An 18,357-nucleotide genomic window follows, 5' to 3' on the forward strand; every position below is an offset into this window, starting at 1 on the left:
GGCATTAGATTCTTTACATACCTCTCCCTTAATCATCACAGATCCCTTTCCAATAAGAATTCCTATCAAGCACTAAGTCAGTAGCAAACCACCTGTAACTCTGCTGGGTCACACGGCTAACAAAGACAAGGAAATGGAAGGTGACCCTACATGTTATGTGACCAAAGTTGATCCTCCTTCTATTCTATTCTTCTAAAAGAGATTGACAAATCAAGGGAAAAAAAAAACATGAAACTATGTAAGGTGAAACAGAAATCTGTACCCTTCATCTCACCCACATTACTCTAATTCTGCAGCTACTTTATGGCTTTTAACTAAACTGGAAGGAATGATGTTCACTCTGAGGTAGGAAGTTAAGATATAATGTAAAGCAGAAAGAGCACAATACCCGGTTTGAAGGCATGCTATGTATAAGAAATGTGACTTGGTCAAACAGTTGAACATCTCTCAGTTATCTAATCTGTAAAATCAAATTAATAATAATACCTCCCTCATAAGCTAGGTATAAAGAATCAAGGACACAGCATATTTGAAGTGCTTAACAAAGCACCTGTTCCTTAAAAGTTTGCAGGTGCAAAAACAGCACTCCAAATCTAGGCTGATACCAGTGTTACACTCTTGTAATGAAAGAATTCTAGAGGCAGACAAAGCACACATGTATGGGGGTTGGAGAATTTTATGGAACTCTTTGATAGGAAGTAGTCTTTAAGAATTCAAGCCCACAGAGCTAATAAGTTTTACTTCTAAGTACTTAAATACAGACTTACTTGGAAATAATGAAGATAAATATGGAAGTGCCATGGGAAGTATAATATTGCTATGGCCAATGAGGAAACAATTAATTTTAAAACAGCTTTTTTCATGAAGTCAAAAAGAAAATAAGATTGATGGGCAACAGTTTCCACTGACTGATGAAAGTGTTTTATTGCTGTATTTTTATTTCCAAGAATAGTGTCTCCTGTATAAAAGGAGTTTGATGACTGTTTAATGAGTACCTGGCCACATTCTTTCTAATTCCTATAAATAAAATTTTAATTTCTTGTAATCTTGGTCCCAATAATACACACACACACACAGACACGTGTGTATGTGTGTCTATGTGTGTGTGTGTGTGTGTGTGTGTGTAAACTTGTGCTCCTTCTGTCTCAGCCTCCTGAGTCACTGGGATTGCAGGCATGTGCCACAGCTCCCAGTGAGGTGTAATTTCCAGAGATCAATGTTTTCTCTGATAGGTGGAAGCTAACCCACAATAAGGAGGGAGAAGGGAAGAATAGAAATTCAGCAGATTAAATAAAGGGAAATGAAGGGAAGCGGGGATAGGAAAAGGAAAGACAGTGGAATGAAGCTGAAATAACTTTCCCATATACATATATGAATGCAGCATAGTGAATGTCACCACATGGACATCCATAAGAAAGTGGTGCTAAATAGAATAAGATATATTCCATGCTTGTACAATTCCATCAAAATAAATTCTACTATCATGTACAATTAAAAAGAATCAATAAAAAAATTTTAAGGATATTTTAAAAAGGAATTTGGGTTTGACTCTATATAAATGCTTAATGGTGGCTTATCCAAAAGGGAAGTATTACTTTCGGAAGGAACGTGCAGAAATAAGCTGGATTTAGAACTGGTGCAGCACTACCATAGTGGTGGGTCCATGAGATACTTTCAGTGTCCTGCTCTGCCAGGCTTAGTATGCAGTTCAGGGGACTAGACAGAAGAATAAGCAAGAAGAACTTTGACTCTATCATCTAAATAACAGTAGAAGAAGAGGCACCCATCTCTGTCCCCTCTTGTGTTCCTGAGGCTAGCTTTGGCAACATAATCAAACACAATCTCTTAAAAAACAATGAGGAAATAGCCAAGACTCAGAAATGCATTTCAAATTTAGAACTTTCATTTGTATTTGTATAGAAAATGAGAAACCATAATAATAATAATAAATTTACCTATCATTATATTACTATGTCTTGCTCTTTGCATCGACAAAATTTACTTTAAAATTTTTGCCTCCCATGTCTGCCCTAACTCAGACTATCAAGTTTTTGTCTAGATTATAACAACTTTCAAGTAACTGCAATCCAAATCTCTACCATGGGATTCCTTTATTTCATTAACCACACAATTGCAGAATGAAAACAAGCAATTTTTCGCTCTTGTGATTAAAATTCCACAATGCCTTCTTATTCCCCTTATAATGAAATGTAAACATCATGGCCTTCAACATTTTATCATGGGACCTTTGACAAATTTCCATCATTTTTCTTTCCCAATCTCTTTTTCTCACTGGTCAAGACAGCTTCATCTCCTCTCAGTTCTTTAATCACAGCAAACATTTTCCTCATCAAGACATTTTACTTTCACTTGCCTCTGCACAAAGGCATTTTACAAGTTTGGAATGTAGGATTGGAGAGGCTGCTAACAAGTCCGATCCTGAGTAGAGGCTTTGTTCAATACTCACTGGTCTTGACCCATTAACTCTCTACAAACCACCTATGAAAATCCCCATTTTTTTGAAAACTGTATACTCTTACATTGCTGGTGGAACTGAAAATTGGTACAGCCACTCTAGAAAGCAATATGGAGATTCCTCAGAAAGCTTGGAATGGAACCATGATTTGATCCAGTTATTCCACTCATAGGTTTATACCCAAAGGATCTAAAAGCAGTATACTACAGTGATGCAGCCACATCAATGTTTATAGCAGCTCAATTCACAATAGCTAAAATATGGAACCAATCTAGGTTCCTTTTAAAAGATGAATGGATAAAGAAAATGATATATATATATATATATACAAAAGAATATTACTTAGCCATAAAGAAGAATGAAATTATGGCATTTGCTGGAACTGGAGACTATCATGCTAAGTGAAATAAGCCAATGCCAAAAAACCAAAGGCTGAATGTTCTCTCTGATATGTGGATGCTAACACACAATAAGTTGGGGGAGGGGAGGGAAGACTGGAAGTTCATTGGATTAGACAAAGGGAATGAAGGCAAGGGAGCGGGTGGGCATAAGAAAGACAGTAGAATGAATTGGACATAACTTTCCTATGTTCACATATGAATATACAACCCATGAAACTCCACATCATGTACAACAAGAAGAAAGTTATCCTAATTAGAATGGTATATCCCATGTATGAATAATATGTCAAAATGCACTCTAGTGTCAAAAAAGAACAAGTAAAAAAAAAATAAAAACTAAAAATAGAAAGTCCTCACTTTTAAAATCTGTGTAATATTTTATGTAAATATATATAATAAAATGCACACACATTAGAATAGTATTAGATTTATAAGAAAAGTGTGAAGACAGTTCAATGTTCCTGCATACCTCCACATCCAGTTTGTTAATATGTTATGTTATTATGGTGCATTTTTCACAATTAGTGACCCAATGTTGGGTCACTGTTCTTTGCTAAGCTCGTAATTTATTTGGATCTCATTATTTTTTCGCTAATATTCTTTTTTCTGTTCCATGGCCCATTTAGCAAACCAACTTGAGTACTTTGGGTTTTTAGTCTTTCTTTACTTTTGAAAGTATACTTTAAAATTTCGAAGAGCACAGGTTAAGTCTTTTACAGAATGACCTGTTTTCAGAATACCTTTAGGGTTTTCTGGTGTTTTGTTTTGTTTGTTTTTTTTATGATTTAACTGATAAACATAATATCAAAATAACTTTCCAAGTTGATATTAATCTTGATTCCCTGCCTATAGGATGACAGACTTAGCCATTTGAAAAACTTTTCCTCCCTTCCTATAGTATACTCCTTGAAAAAAGTCATTATACGTATCCCATGGGTAACCACTGGGAAGTTAAGCTCCACTTCTTTTTTTTTTTTTTTTATTTATTGTGAACAAATGGGATACATGTTCTTTCTCTGTTTGTACATAGAGTAAAGGCATACCATTTGTGTAATCATATGTTTACATAGGGTGATGTTGGTTGATTCATTCTGTTATTTTTTCCCCTTCCCCCCACGCCTCCAATCCCTCTTTTCCTTCTATACAGTCCTTCCTTCCCCCATTCTTGCCCCCCTCCCTAACCCTCACTCTAACCCTAAAACTAACCCCTCCCACGCCCCATTATGTATCATCATCCACTTATCAGCGAGATCATTCTTCCTTTGGTTTTTTGAGATTGGCTTATCTCACTTAGCATGATATTCTCCAATTTCGTCCATTTGCTTGCAAATGCCATAATTTTATCATTCTTTATGGCTGAGTAATATTCCATTGTATATATATGCCACAGTTTCTTTATCCATTCATCAACTGAAGGGCATCTAGGTTGGTTCCACAATCTGGCTATGGTGAATTGAGCAGCAATGAACATTGATGTGGCTGTATCTCTGTAGTATGCTGATTTTAAGTCCTTTGGGTATAGGCCAAGGAGTGGGATAGTTGGGTCAAATGGTAGTTCCATTCCAAGTTTTTTAAGGAATCTCCATACTGCCTTCCAGAGTGGTTGCACTAATTTGCAACCCCACCAGCAATGTATGAGTGTACCTTTTTCCCCACATCCTCGCCAACACCTGTTGTTGCTTGTGTTCTTGATAATCGCCATTCTGATTGGGGTGAGATGGAATCTTAGGGTGGTTTTGATTTGCATTTCTCTTATTACTAGAGATGTTGAACATTTTTCCATATGTTTGTTGATTGTTTGTAGGTCTTCTTCTGTGAAGTGTCTGTTCATTTCCTTAGACCATTTGTCGATTGGATTATTTGTAGTCTTGGTGTTGAGTTTTTTGAGTTCTTTATAGATTCTGGAGATTAGTGCTCTATCTGAAGTGTGATTGGCAAAGATTTTCTCCCACTCTGTAGGCTCTTTCTTCACATTGCTGATAGTTTCCTTTGCTGAGAGAAAGCTTTTTAGTTTGAATCTATCCCAGTTGTTGATTCTTGCTTTTATTTCTTGTGCTATGGGAGTCCTGTTGAGAAAGTCTGGTCCTAAGCCGACATGTTGAAGATCTGGACCTACTTTTTCTTCTATAAGATGCAGGGTCTCTGGTCTGATTCCGAGGTCCTTAATCCATTTTGAGTTTAGTTTTGTGCATGGTGAGAGATATGGGTTTATTTTCATTTTGTTGCATATGGATTTCCAGTTTTCCCAGCACCATTTATTGAAGAGGCTATCTTTTCTCCATTGCATATTTTTGGCCCCTTTGTCTAGTATGAGGAAATTATATTTGTTTGGGTTTATGTCCGTGTCCTCTATTCTGTACCATTGATCTACCTGTCTATTTTGGTACCAATACCATGCCGTTTTTGTTACTATTGCTTTGTAGTACAGTTGAAGTTCAGGTATTGCAATACCCCCTGCTTCATTTTTCCTGTGAAGGATTGCTTTAGCAATTCTGGGTTTCTTATTCTTCCAGATGAATTTCATGATTGCTTGTTCTACTTCTGTAAGGTACATCGTTGGGATTTTAATTGGAATTGCATTGAATCTGTATAGCACTTTTGGTAGTATGGCCATTTTGACAATATTAATTCTGCCTATCCAGGAACATGGGAGATCTTTCCATCTTCTAAGGTGTTCCTTAATTTCTTTCTTTAGTGTTCTGTAGTTCTCATTGTAGAGGTCTTTCACCTCTTTTGTGAGATTGATTCCCAAGTATTTTATTTTTTTCGAGGCTATTGTGAATGGAGTAGTTTTCCTAACTTCTCTTTCTGAAGATTCATCACTTATGTATAAAAATGCATTGGATTTATGAGCATTGATCTTGTATCCTGCTACTTTACTGAATTCACTTATGAGTTCTAAGAGTTTTCTGGTGGAATTTCCTGGTTCCTCTAAGTATATAATCATATCATCAGCAAATAGGGATAGTTTGAGTTCTTCTTTTCCAATTCGTATCCCTTTAATTTCTTTGGTCTGTCTAATTGCTCTGGCTAGAGTTTCAAGGACGATATTGAATAGGAGTGGTGAGAGAGGGCATCCCTGCCTTGTTCCAGATTTTAGGGGGAATGCTTTCAGTTTTTCACCATTAAGAATAATATTAGCCATGGGCTTAGCATAGATGGCCTTTACAATGTTAAGGAACGTTCCCACTATCCCTATTTTTTCTAGTGTTTTGAGCATGAAGGGGTGCTGTATTTTATCAAATGCTTTTTCTGCATCTATTGAAATAATCATGTGATTCTTGACTTTAAGTCTGTTGATATGGTGAATTACATTTATTGATTTCCGAATGTTGAACCAACCTTGCATCCCTGGGATGAAACCCACTTGATCATGGTGCACTATCTTTTTAATACATTTTTGTATGCGATTTGCTAAAATTTTGTTGAGAATTTTTGCGTCGATGTTCATTAAGGATATTGGTCTGAAATTTTCTTTCCTCGATGTGTCTCTGTCTGGTTTAGGTATCAGGGTGATATTGGCTTCGTAGAATGAGTTTGGGAGGGTTCCCTCCTCTTCTATTTCATGGAATACTTTGAAAAGTATTGGAATGAGCTCTTCTTTAAAGGTTTTGTAGAACTCGGCTGAGAAACCATCTGGTCCTGGACTTTTCTTTGTTGGTAGGCTTTTGATGACTTCTTCTATTTCATTACTTGAAATTGGTCTATTTAAATTGTGTATGTCCTCCTCGTTTAGTTTAGGCAATTCATAGGTCTCTAGAAACTTGTTGATATCTTCGAAATTTTCTATTTTGTTGGAATATAGATTTTCAAAATAGCTTCTAATTATGTTTTGTATTTCAGTCGTGTCTGTTGTGATATTTCCTTGTTCATTCCGAATTTTGGTGATTTGGGTTTTCTCTCGTCTTCTCTTTGTTAGTGTGGCTAAAGGTTTATCAATTTTGTTTATTTTTTCGAAGAACCAACTATTTATTTTGTCAATTTTTTGTATTGTTTCTTTCGTTTCAATTTCGTTGATTTCAGCTCTGAGTTTAACTATTTCCTGTCTTCTACTACTTTTGGTGTTGGTCTGTTCTTCTTTTTCTAGGGCTTTGAGCTGTAGTGTTAGGTCATTTATTTTTTGAGTTTTACTTCTTTTATTAAATGCGCTCCATGAAATAAATCTTCCTCTAAGTACCACTTTCATAGTGTCCCAGAGATTTTGATACGATGTTTCTTTGTTCTCGTTTACCTCTAAGAATTTTTTAATTTCCTTCCTAATATCTTCTGTTATCCATTCCTCATATAATAACATATTGTCTAATCTCCAGGTGTTGTAGTAATTTCTGTTTTTTGCTCTTTCATTTATTTCTAGTTTCAATCCATTATGGTCTGATAAAATACAAGGAAGTGTCTCTATCTTCTTGTATTTGCTAACATTAGCTTTGTGGCATAATATATGGTCTATTTTAGAGAAGGATCCATGTGCTGCTGAGAAGAAAGTGTATTCACTCTTCGTTGGATGGTATATTCTATAAATGTCTGTTAAGTCTAAATTATTGATTGTGTTATTGAGATCTATGGTTTCTTTGTTCAATTTTTGTTTGGAAGATCTGTCCAGTGGTGAGAGAGGCGTGTTAAAATCACCTAGTATTATTGTGTTATGGTCTATTTGGTTTCTGAGATTGAGAAGGATTTGTTTGACATACATGGGTGAGCCACTGTTTGGGGCATAGATATTTATGATTGTTATGTCTTGCTGATTTATGGTTCCCTTAAGCATTATGAAATGTCCTTCTTTATCCCTTCTGATTAACTTTGGCTTGAAGTCCACTTTATCTGAAATGAGGATGGATACCCCAGCTTTTTTGCTGGGTCCATGTGCATGGTAAGTTTTTTCCCATCCTTTCACCTTTAGTCTATGGGTATCTCTTTCTAAGAGATGAGTCTCTTGCAGGCAACATATTGTTGGATCTTTCTTTTTTATCCAATCTGCCAGTCTATGTCTTTTGATTGATGAATTCAGGCCGTTAATATTCAGGGTTATTATTGAGATATGATTTGTATTCCCGGTCATTTGACTCATTTTATTCATTTATTTGCTTATTTTTGACACAACTTGGTTCCTCTTTATTTGAGAGTTCCTTTAGGATATCTCCTCCCTTTGCTGATTTGCTTCTTTGTTTTTCATATCTTCTTCATGGAATATTTTGCTGAGAATGTTCTGTAATGCTGGCTTTCTTTTTGTATATTCTTTTAGCTTTTGTTTATCATGGAAGGATTTTATTTCGTCGTCAAATCTGAAGGTAAGTTTTGCTGGGTATAAGATTCTTGGTTGGCATCCATTTTCTTTTAGGGCTTGAAAAATGTTATTCCAGGCCCTTCTAGCTTTTAGGGTCTGGATTGAAAAATCTACTGATATCCGTATTGGTTTCCCCCTGAATGTAATTTGGTTCTTTTCTCTCACAGCCTTTAAGATTCTGTCTTTATTTTGTATGTTAGGTATTTTCATTATAATGTGCCTTGGTGTGGGTCTGTTGTAATTTTGTGTATTTGGAGTCCTGTAAGCCTCTTGAACTTGATTTTCCATTTCGTTCTTCAGATTTGGGAAATTTTCTGAAATTATCTCATTGAATAGGTTGTGCATTCCTTTGGTTTGTTTCTCTAAGCCTTCCTCAATCCCAATAATTCTCAAATTTGGCCTTTTCATGGTATCCCATAGTTCTTGGAGATTCTGTTCATGATTTCTTACCATCTTCTCTGTTTGTTCGACTTTGTTTTCGAGGTTAAATATTTTGTCTTCAATATCTGAGGTTCTGTCTTCCAGGTGTTCTATCCTATTGGTTGTGCTTTCTATGGAGTTCTTAATTTGGTTTATTGTTTCCTTCATTTCAAGGATTTCTGTTTGGTTTTTTTTCAATATCTCTAACTCTTTATTGAAATGGTCTTTTGCTTCCTGTATTTGCTCTTTTAACTGTCTATTGGTGCGTTCATTCAATGCCTGCATTTGCTCTTTCATTTCATCGTTTGCTTCCCTTATCATGTTGATTATGTACATTCTGAACTCCCTTTCTGACATTTCTTCTGCCATGCTGTCATTGGATTTTATTGATATAACATCCAGATTTGTTTGAGGCATTTTCTTCCCTTGTTTTCTCATATTGTTCAGGTATCAGTGGACTGCAGAGATGTTGCAGATTTCCTCTATTGACTTATAATGTCCCTGAAGATTGCTAGTGTATCCCCTCTTATCCTGCAGTAGCCTGAAGTCTTAGAGGAAGTTGATACTTCGGTGTTCCCCTAGGTAGCTGCCTCTCTAGGGGTGGTGGTCTTCAGGTGGGGTATATTCCCTGCTAGAGGGCAGAGGTGCCTCTACTTGTTGACCAATGGTCATCCAAAGGGGAACTAGACTGCGGGCTGAGGCAGTGCCTGTTTGGGCCTGTGTCTCTGGTTTTACCGTCTTTGTGGGAAAACCTCACTCCTCGGGGAAGACCCACCTGGTGGGGAGGTCTTGTTAGTCCGTTCCCCTCCTAGAGGTTCCCCTCAGTCCACAACTACCGCTTGGGCAGGGCAGCCTTCCCAAGCAACGTTTCCAGGGGCCTGGACCTACCTCCTGGGCTTGGGAGCCCTGCCCTTTGCAGACGAGTCTCCTTAGGTGGCCCCTCCTCAGAGAAGCTGCCCGAAGTCCTGGAACCTTCGCTCCACCCCTCAGCTGGTCTCTGTGTAGCTCTCCTGGGCCTGGGAGCCTCACCCTTCGTAGACGAGTCTCCTTAGGTTGTCCCTTCTTAGAGAAGCTGCCCGAAGTCCTGGAACCTTCACTTCGCCCCTCAGCTTGTCTCTGTGTAGTTCATTCAAGAAAAGGTGCCTAGGTCCCTGGACCGGACCTTGCTATGCACCTAATCGCCTGGCTATGCGACCCGCACTCTGACCAGTCACTTGGAGCCTCGTACATATGTTCCAAGCCCCAGTGACCCGTCGCTCGTCTCTTCCTCCAGACAGCCACCCGGTGCTCTGTGTGGGCGCTTGGAGACCAAGCCACTCACTGCGTACCTCCACCTCCTCTGGGCAGTCCCCTCCTCGTTGCTCAGGCTGTTGCTGGATCCAAACAACTCGCCGCCTGGGCAGGGCAGCCTTCGCAGGCAACGTTCTCTTTCTCTGGCAGCCACTCTTTCTCTGGCAGCCGCTGGAGCCCTGGCAGATCGCTTCAAAACCAAGCGGTGTGTCGCACAACCTCCTTTGCAAAGTTCCCCGCTTTCCGAGTTCACTGCTCCGGCGGGGGAGGTGTGTCTTGCCACCTGGACAGGGCAGCCTTCGCAGGCAACGTTCCCAGGGGCCCGGACCTCCCTCCTGGGCTTGGGAGCCTCACCCTTCGCAGACGAGTCTCCTTAGGTTAGAGAATCTGCCCGCGGTCCTGGAAACTTCAATCCGCCATTTTTCGCTCCGCTACGCTGTCCGTGTTTACCGCTCTGGCGGGGGAGGGGCGACCCACCGAGTCACTCTACTTCACAAAGTTCTCTGCGTTCCGGGGCTACTGCCCCATCCGGACGCCTCCCCTATGGGAGAAACTCACCCGGTGGCTTTGAGTTGGTCCCAAGTCACTATCTCCTCTTTTGAATCTTGAGTCCTGGAGCAACATGAAATGCAGCCGCCCTCTAGTCCGCCATCTTGAACCTCCTCCTCTCCACTTCTTGAGGATGGAGTATCTACATAAATTATTTGGAATTCACTTGCTTGGGAGACTTATCTTTTTGGCCAAATTGGTTTGTTTATTACTTTATTTATATTAGTTTGAATTCGTTATTATTATTATTATTATTATTATTATTATTTTTGCTTATAATGCAAAACTGTGCTGTTCACCTTTCTGCACAAATTGCTGCAATTTCGGCCATTGAGAACTCTTTTATTTGTCTCCCCATACCTTTGTGGGATGTTTAAAAAATATCTTTCCTACTTTCTGGAACTATACAATGCTAAAATATAATTTAGTTTATTACCTTTTCAAGATTAAAAATTAGGCATTTATTAAGTATCTCTGATTTTCTTTCTTTTATTTAAATTGGTATTAGAATTGAAGATTTGGTCACTAGGTTTGCTTATTATCATGTTAGTCCTTCAGTGAGTAGGGATAAGAAACATGTGTGCTCATGTTTATATGTAAACCCATAAATATACATATATTTAGAATTATGTAGACATCGTTTATAACTACTGTTAAATATGCTTTCATAGTGATGTATTTAATGTAATCCATGGTCACCTTGATCCTTCTAGTCTTCATACTTTCTTATCTAGAAATTATCATTCCAACAGTAATAAGTCTGACTTCAGCCATTTATTGTCCATTTACATATTTGCTCACTCACAATATTAATCTCCAGTGGTTTCAGCATTTTTAACATATACCCCTGTGAGAAAACAATTTACCAACTGGAGTCCAACTTTTTTTTTTTTCAATTTTCTTTTACCTTTAATCTTACAATTTTCAGTCATTTCCAACATTCCTTTTTACCTTTCTCCTACACCTTTCAATGAGGTTATTTTATATTCTATTATTACATTTTATCTGTGTATATTTTATTATCACTGTCATCAATTAAAATGCAAAATTCATGATGGTTTACAGATTTTTTTCATTGCAATTAGAATAGTGGCAAGAAAATAAAAAAATAATTATTGAGTGAAAAGAGAAATGAAGCCTATAAAGACCCACGATCTTTTCTAATGTTTGAACTTGAAAGTGTTGCTTATTTACCAGTCACCCTCAGCCTCTTTTACCATTTTTACCACTAGAAGCAATGAGAGAGAAGTGACATGTCACAGACATAGGATAGTGACAGTTTCCAAAATGTTGGGACATTATTAGAGTCATTGACATTGGTAATTCCTGACTTCTTTAATTAGAGTGTAGAGTTAGTAATTAATCACCAGCTAGATGTTTGTTGTATTTTTCTTCCAGAGAGACCATCTTGTCAAACTTTAGTTCCCTATGCTGTACTTAACCTCACTCTTCTTGTAAAACCAGTAAGGAATTTGAGGATTCAATGGAGACAGGGTAGAGAGTGGGATATAAAGGAGAGCTCACTCATGAACTCCCTTCTGTCTTCACGGAGTCATCTGCACTTCTGGAGGCAGTCCCACATGCCTTATATATGTCAATATACCAAATAAGCAATTCAGAAAATATCTACTCTGTGATATTCCTAAAGATCCTGAGTTCCCAAAGATACGTAGTCAGATACGAGAAACAATGAGAACCTCTTTTCCCTTTTCTCTCTGTTCCTAGAGGTACTGAGAGCTAATGGAAGGAACACAGAGTTGATAGCTAACATTTGCCGAATATATACATTTGCCATGTAGTCTTCTATGCTGTTCACAAATATTAATTGGCACAATAGTCATCTGATATAGATGTTATGATTTCCATTTTACAATAGAAAAGAATAAATCAAAGAGATATTAAGAGCTGGTTCAAAGTCACAGTACTAGTAAAACATGTAGATTCTTGCAGTCTAATTGCAGACATTGTATTTAAGCACTATATTACATGAAGAGTTTAAAATCAGTCAAATCTGACTTCAAGTCCACTTCTTAATAACTGAGCATACTTGGGCTATTTAATTTAATCTCTGTAAGCTAGTTTTATTATGTGTAAAATGAATAATACCACTATTTTCCATTGTCTTTACAACTTAAAATGAAAGCATAATGTCTTGCAGTTGATAAATAATAAGCACTCAAAATACATATTTGTACTTACACCTCATACTGTCATAAGCAAAAATTTACAATCTGCTAGAGAAATTTATCACTTCAAGATCTATTATTTTATAAGGTGTGCAATAGGGAGATAATTTCAGAAGCCCAGGGTTTTGGAGTCCTTACTAGCAAGCTTATGTTCTAGGTGCTTGGTATCCAACAAAGAATAGAATAGAAAAATTTAGTCTATTAAAAATAGATCAATTAATGAAGGTTACATTCTAGAAAAACAGATACATAATCTTAGGACAATGGATACTTAAAAGCAAAATAAAAGGTTAAGAAGACTGAGTGATGAATATTTTAAACTGGCAGAGAAAAAGATTCTCAAGAGACAAATTTTATGTGGCACTTGAATGGAAGACATTACCTAATAAGTTTGTAACAGAGAAAAGGACTTTCCGTTTTCAGAGCTGCAGACTCAAAGACCCTGAGGCAGGAACATACTTGGCATATTTAAGGAATCATTAGGATTCTAGGAAAGCTGATGCTAAGTAATTTAGCTGAGATAAGATGACTTATGGGGGGTAAACAATAGCCAGATTATATTATAAGATTATATCATAATTTATTGTGTAAGCAATGATAAGGATGTTGGTTTTTATGCTACACGACTGGAGGTTTGTATAAACTTTGGCCTCCAATAAGCATTGCTAAAACAAAATTATATGCACAAGAAATATGCTGAAGGAAGTGAATTTTTAAAATAAAGAGGAAGGAATCAAAACCACATAAGAGAAATTTCAGACTGTGATGCAGATATAGCTCCTGTGAAAAGATAAAAGCAAACAAGAAGGATCGGCTAAAGCTAGCTTAAAGTGAAAAGTTATTAAATGTATGGGCAAGTCCAATAGGGAGGTCCTCAGCCAACATCTCTATTAGAAGAGTTCTCTGCCAGGAAAAGTAGCTGCATCAATACCCTAACCTTAACACCACTAAGGTACTGGTTGGAAGCATTTTTCTCCATGATGAATATAAGCAACAATAGTAGAAGATATTATACATTGTGCTCCCGGAGGCATGCTGCAATAAGGAAGAAAAGCATTTGCTATGGTTTGATGGTGTTTGCTTCCTAGACTCTGTAGAAAAGTCTAGGAAAGACTTTTCACAAAGAGGAAAGAAAAGTGGCAGGAAGTGGCAATGAGAATCAAAGGAAATACCTACTCACCCCTCCGGGATCACAGCATTTGAGAAAGTTGACTGCATGAAAAGGATCATCGTCAAGTAGCACCTGGCTGATCTATCAGGTCAGAATACTGAAGAGGTAGTCATAGATAAAGAATGAGGGTCAGGGTTGACCTGAATGGCTTAGACTCAGTGTGGTAACAGAGGAAAAGGATTGTAGTTTATTATGAAGCCAGTACTAATGGTCATTCACAGGAAGATGGCAATCAGCTCTAATTATAGACATGGAGAGGGATTGAACTCCTACGAAGTGTAGCTTGCTTTGATGAGCAAAGATCATGTATATGGGAGATGTAGCAATCTCAACAGTAGTAAATATAATTCCAAACACACCCCTTCAAGTCTCCTGGTGAAAGGTCAGGTAAGGAATGGACTTACCAGAACACAGATGACCTGACACTTTTAAGATATGACAGTGTCTACTACATGTTATGTGGTTTTGGAAATGCATGTGAATCTTAAAGATTCACAAGTTACATATTCTTGGAACTCTGTATCATCTTTCTCACTGTTTATCTACTGTCTGATGTGTTATTCACTTTATATGTACTAATGTGTAAACAGCTGAAAACCACCACTTAGTCTTCACTAAACTGTACCTCATTTAATGTTCATAATAAATTAATAAAGGCATAGTGTAATAAGCTTCATTTCTAATATATGTATAGGTATGTACATGAATAAAGGGACTTACACTAAAAATTAAAAAGAAATTCTTATGTCATATAGCTGATAATGGAAAAAATCTGGATTTAAATTCAGAATGCCTGATTTAAGGCCTATATTCGTTTAATGAAAAGATAAAAATGATGCAACTCACATTCTTAGAAAGCAGCTCATGCTCTATCTTGAAGAAAGGGAGGGGAACCAAAAAGTAGCACACTGTGATACACAAACCAGTGACTAAATAATCACCAAGGAGGTGACACTTGAAATGAGTTGTGAAGAATCAATGAACATTATTTGGGTGAGAAGAAAATGAATAAGATATAGGGCTGTGTGTGTGCATGTGTGTGTGTGTGTGTGAAGTTCTGGGGTTCGGAAGACGAAGAGAAGGACTAGATGTAGGTGGTAATGGACTTCTATTTAATGTTAACTTACTAGTACTTTATGCTAAGGACCTAAGCAAGGATGAAACACATTTTCAGAAACAAAGAACATATTTGAATTTGCGTTTTGGAAGTATTCCTTAGAAAAGGGTTGATAGATTGAAAGGGTTGAGACAGAAGGCAGGAGACTATTGCAAAATGTAAAATTGCCTGCTGTGTATGTTATTACTCAGTAACTATTAATTACATCCTAATCCAAAACAACTATTTATTTTCGTTTTCTAGACAACTAATGTGATTAATTCTTATTTTCCTTCAACAAGCCAGCTAAAATTTAGTGGTTATAAAATATCATAATAACATGGTTATATCTACATAAAGATAATCCCCAGATCAGGACTCAGGAGAATACAAACAGCACTGCAAAATGGTTTTAGAAATGCTACATGATGTCACCGGTATTGTTTGTCCTGTTTTCTGAGGCAGCACATGAAAATTGTGTGTGTGTGTGTGTGTGTGTGTGTCAGAGATAGAGAAAGAGAGAAAGGGAGGGAGAGACAGACAGAGAGAGAGAGAGAGTGAGAGAGAGAGAGAGAAAGTGAGATGTGTGTGCAGGAGCTCAGCAGAATGAAGAAGGGACATATGCCAGTCTGGAAAGGTTCGTGCCACACTTCAGCTTTGCAGCGAGTTTATGAGGCTGCTGAGAAGTCAGCCTGTGATTATCCTGTCACTTCAACAAAAGACATATGCCATACATCACCAAATATTGCACCCCAAATGGCAAGACACTGCGAAACAATGGCTCTCATTTTTTTCCCTTAACCCACACAGCAGTTCATGTAAAAGAGCCCTAGTGATCTGAAATGATTAGGAGTTCAATGTTGCATGAAGAGAAGTACAAAGTCCAGGGACTGGAAAGTATCTTTGTATGCTGCTCTGAAGTGGCTATATGACATCTAGTATCAGAAGTGACATCTATAATCACATTCTTTTATTCAACATATATTAAGAATATGCTGTGTGCCAGGCACTAAGGACCCAGGGTTGAATAATGTAGAGCTCCTCCCAGCAGCTCCGGAGGCTGAGGCAGGAGGATGGCGAGTTCAAAGCCAGCCTCAGCAACTTAGCAAGGCACTAAGCAACTCAGCTGAGACCCTGTCTCTAAATAAAATACAAAAATGGGGCTGGAGGATGTGGCTCAGTGGTTAAGTGCCCCTGGGTACAATCCCCAGTAGCAAAAAAAAAAAAAAAAAAGTAGAGCTCCTGTACCCAAAATCTAGAAGATGATGCAGAGTAAAGACTCATGCAGAAGACAATAATAATTACAATGTATTATGATTATCTCTCTGATAGAGATATGGACATAAAACCATGAAAGTTTGCAAAAGAAATGACTGGTTGTGCTTTGGGATAAAAAGAAATATTCTAGTGACTATATTGTAGGTATTAAAGTAGGCAACTTTCAAATACTAAATAGCAAGCTCCTGGTAAAGCAGTTATTACCTAGAGTTGTATTTCAGATACAGACTCTGACCCTGTGCCATCTAATTGTAACACACTGCTTCCTGTAACTAGAGAGTGTTGCGTTTTATGATTCCACCTGAATAGAGGTTGAGCCTGGATAGGAGAAACCTCCATAAGCACTGTCTTCAATGTTATTTTAGTCTCCCAAGGGCCTTCCTACAGATGGAGGAAAGTATAGGAGCAGAGGTTGGGGTTATACCAAATTCTCTATTAGTTAATACTTATAGTAATTAGATCTACCAGAAAATTAAAATATCCTTATTATAAGGGAACATGTCTTTCTATCAGTAAAAAAAAAAAATTTAAATGCAGATATGATAATTGGGGGAGTCAAAGATGCAAATGACTTCTAAACTCCCTTCAAATTTTATCCTTCTCTTCATTCATAAAATGAGAAAGTGCAAGGAAGAAACATTAAGACAATCTTCAAAGTGGAACTATAGAAGCATAGGAACATCTAAATGAAAGAGACCTTAAGAATTACTAAGTTCAACCCTCTTTCATATTATACATGAATGAACAGGAAGCAAATAGACTGAAAGGCATACAATAGTTAAATTTACTAGCACTATCACAAGCAAGGTCTGGATACAGGTGGTATAATGTAGTCAGGATGTTAAAAGAAAAGAATAAAGTAAGATCTGGGATCACAGCAATGTTTTGTTGGTATGTTGGTGTCACAGTGAACAGTGAGGCATCCTGGAGAGACAGAGCCTGCGTTTTAAAGGGAAGGCACTTGGTACTTGGGAATTAGTTTATAAAAAGAAAGAGAATAATCAGAGATACCAGGTTCTACTTTTAGCATCTTTACATACTAGTTAATCTTCACCAAGCCATCCTGACCAAGTAGTGTTTGTATTTAGAATTCAGTATGCCAGCATGAAGGCAGACTGATGTCTTCATTTACACGCTGTAATGTTCTCTGTTAAAATGACCACAGGACATCGGTGTTTTCAACAAATGTGTACAGCAACTCTGCAAAACAGTAATGAATTTTGTGGGTTTGCTTTAATGTGAAAATTCTCCTGGTCCAAAGCCAGATGTCTCCATATTTTAGATATTCTAGATCATGTGCAGCATTGTATGTAAACTCAAGATATTCATTTGCATGCTGAAGACTAGAATATTTCCATATATATTTCATTTTGTTCACTTTGAGTTATACATTGATAAGTAGAAACCTACTCTAAGTAGAAAGTATAACCAGTCAAAACAATTTAAACAATATTTTAGCAATTTATTACATTGATTTAACATGATAAACATTTTATCACTGACAGTTCTATCTATATCCCCAAGTATGTTGTTTAAACTCTTACTTTTTGCTTTCTTCTTAGTAATATATTTTACATATCTAGGATTATTACTAAAATCAATCAATGAAAACATTTATTGTTGTATAATATTTCCATTTTCTAACTATTTATACAACAGCTAAATAAATGCCATGTGCTGGAAAAATATTTGAAACATAAAAATGAATAATGTTTATGTTACCTGAATAAATGGCCCTGGCACAGGGCACCACACCTATTTAGAGCTCACACATTTTAGTTATGTGGTTCATGTAATAACTTGTAAGTCAATGCTTTTAGATGAGTTATGATTTTACATTCTTATGATTTTACAATCATAAGAATGAGTTACTTTCTATATGATTCTTATATGATAAAATATTAGAGATCAAAAAATGAGAGGTCCACATCTATGATCATTAAATTCTTTTTTTTTTTTGATACCAGGGATTGATTAAACTCAGAGGCACTCGACCACTGAGCCACATCCTCAACCCTATTTTGTATTTTATTTAGAAATAGGGTCTCATTGAACTGCTTAGTGCCTTCATTTTGCTGAGGCTGGCTTGAGCTGCAATCCTCCTGCCTCAGCCTCCTGAGCTGCTGGGATTATAGGCATGTGCCATGTGCCTGGCAGTGATCATTAAATTCTATAAGATGCTCTACTACTTTTGAACATTGTCACTTAC

Source organism: Sciurus carolinensis, chromosome 11 (assembly GCF_902686445.1).
Source record: "Sciurus carolinensis chromosome 11, mSciCar1.2, whole genome shotgun sequence".
In the NCBI taxonomy this organism is placed as follows: Eukaryota; Metazoa; Chordata; class Mammalia; order Rodentia; family Sciuridae; genus Sciurus; species Sciurus carolinensis.